This window comes from Bison bison, unplaced genomic scaffold (genome assembly GCF_000754665.1).
Source record: "Bison bison bison isolate TAMUID 2011002044 unplaced genomic scaffold, Bison_UMD1.0 scf7180017864175, whole genome shotgun sequence".
Lineage (NCBI taxonomy): Eukaryota > Metazoa > Chordata > Mammalia > Artiodactyla > Bovidae > Bison > Bison bison.
In genome coordinates this window covers 71405-74253 of record NW_011494747.1, presented here as the reverse complement: position 1 = coordinate 74253, position 2849 = coordinate 71405, and the positions used below count along the sequence as shown (strand labels likewise).

Genomic DNA, 2849 nt, shown 5'->3' with positions numbered 1-2849 from the left:
TCTTTGCATCAGGTGGCCAAGTATTGGAGCTTCAGCTTCAGCATCAGTCCTTCCAGTGAATATTCAGGGTTGATTTCCTTTAGGATTGACTGATTGGATCTCCTTGCAGTCCAAGGGACTCTCCAGAGTCTTCTCCAGCACCGCAGTTCAAAAGCATCAGTTCTTCTGTGCTCAACCTTCTTATTGGTCCAACTCTCACATCCATACATGACTACTGGAAGAACCATAGCTTTAACTAGATGGACCTTTCTCAGCAAAGTAATGTGTCTGCTTTTTAATATGCTGTCTAAGTTTGTCTTAGCTTTTCTTCCAAGGAGCAAGCATTTTTTTCATTTCATGGCTGCAGTCACCATCTGCAGGGATTTGGGAGCCCCAAAAAATAAAGTCTGTCACTATTTCCATTGTTTCCTCATCCATTTGCCATGAAATGATGGGACCGGATGCCATGATCTTTGTTTTTTGAATGTTGAGCTTTAAGCCAACTTTTTCACTCTCCTCTTTCACTTTCAACACGAGACTTTTTAGTTCCTCTTTACTTTCTGCCATAAGGGTGGTGTCATCTGCATATCTGAGGTTATTGACATTTCTCCTGGCAATCTTGATTCCAGCTTATGCTTCATCTAGCCTGGCATTTCACGTGATGTACTCTGCATGTAAGTTAAATAAGCAGGGTAACAATATACACTCTTAATGTACTCCTTTCCCAGTTTGGAACCAGTCTGTTGTTCTATGTCTGATTGTAACTGTTGCTTGTTGACCTACATACAGGTTTCTCAAGAGGCAGGTAACATGGTCTGGTATTCCCATCGCTTGAAGAATTTTCCACATTTTGTTGTGATCCATACAGTCAAAGGCTTTAGCATAGTCAATGAAGCAGAAGTAGATGTTTTTCTGGAATTCTCTTGCTTTTTCGATGATCCAACGGATGCTGACAATTTGATCTCTGGTTCCTCTGCCTTTTCTAAATCCAGTTTGAACATCTGGAAGTTCTCAGTTCACATACTACTGTTGAACCCTAGCTTGGAGAATTTTGAGCACTACTTTACTAGCGTGTGAAATGAGTACAATTGTGTGGTAGTTTGAACATTCTTTGTAAATGGATACACTACCCTAAATCATTCCTTCTCCTCTCCATCAGTAAACGGGTAACTGCAGAGAGCCCTGGTCTCTAAGTTTCCTCATCCAGATCCTTAAGCCTAGAAACATATTTGTTTTGGGAAAACCTGTTCCTTTACAGGAATTCCCAAGTGGCACTAATGGTAAAGAACCCACCTGCCAATGCAGGAGGCATAAGAGGTGTTGGTTCGACCCCTGGGTCAGGAAGATCCCCTGGAGGAGGACATGGCAACCCATTCTGGTATTCTTGACTGGAGAATCCCATGAACAGAGGATCCTGGCAGGGTACAGTCCATAGGCTCGTAAAGAATCAGACATGACTAAAGCTACATAGCACACACACACACATTCCTTTATAACTTTACACAAGGAGAAAACAAAACTGCAGAGACTTACATTCAGCACTGTAGGGGACTAGGAATGATTGCAGATCATACACTGCTTCCTGCCTGTAAACAGATCCTTTGGTAGAAGGAGCAGTTGTTGGTAATAATAGATATGAATTTTTACTGAGCAGTTATATATGCAAGGCACTGTTCCAGGTGTTCTATCTGTTAATGCACTTAATCCTCACCATATCCCTTTGCCATAGGTACTATAATTTATCCTATTTTACAGATGTAGATGTTGGGGCACAGAGAGGACAAATAACTTACTCAAGATCACGCTATCAGTAAGTGGACGAGCAGAGATTCAGACCACTAGAGCCTATTCCTCTCCCCTTCCCCAGATCCCTATTCTCTCAGACATCCACACCATCTTCTGCCTCCATGATTCAGTGCTGAAAGAAATGCAAAAACACTTCAAGTATACATAGTTGGCCTTCAGTTGCTATACAGATATGATAGGATTCCTTAAGGGACCCTACCTATGAGTTGGTTCCTGGCATAAAATCCATAAGCTTCTCAGATGGATCCTCCTCCAAACTTTGATCTCATGAAAAGCATGTGAAGAATTTTGCAGCTTTCAAGTTTGTTATTGTCTCAGGCATAACTATGTAAAACATATTGGCTTAAACACTACAGTAGCCGTTAGTCAGTAGAGCCACCGATAGCTCTGTTCATCAGTTCTAAATATCCTTGGCCTTATCATTAGTAATTGAAAGCTTCCTTGACTTTTCTAAGTATCTCAGTACTGTTAGTCTAGTAATTATCCAGATCATCTATACATTGAATCAGCAGTCTAGAAACTTGTATTTTGTATTTCCTGGTCTCTTTGACAGCGTTTATTAAGAATCTGCTCTAAGCTAGGCACTGTTCTAAGTTTCATGGATACAGTGTCACCAAAAGACAGATGCATCAGTCTTGATGAGCTAGATTATGCTACAGTGACAGGCAACTCTCAGTCTCTGTGGGTTAAAACATCAGATTTGTCCTCTGTGCTGCATTTTCCTCATGGGTCATCTGAGGTTCTCATCCAGCACCCAGGATAATGAAGCAGCTGCTGGGTAGCTTCTGGGTGTTGCCAGCCATGTGGTGGAAGGAAAGAGCACATATGGTAAAGGGGACAAGAAATGCAAACTGCCATGTAGCAGGATGGCAGTAATGAGCACAACAGACAAAAGCGCTACCGTTAAGAGAACTTATATTGTAGTAAGAGGAGTCAGAACATCAAGAATAAAAGAAATGAGCAGGATGTTAGATTGATGGGCTAGAGAGAAATAAATAAGCTGATGAGATAGAAAGTAAACTTATGCTGGGAAAGATGCTGATTTCAACAGAGTGATCTGGGAG

The 2849-nt window shown here is 41.5% G+C and overlaps 1 protein-coding gene across 1 annotated transcript in view; it reads left to right on the top strand.

Moving 5' to 3' along the window:
- The window catches only part of LOC104990283 (reelin), a 531703-nt gene that overhangs the window by 458887 nt on the left and 69967 nt on the right, over positions 1-2849 (top strand). The window lies entirely within an intron of this gene.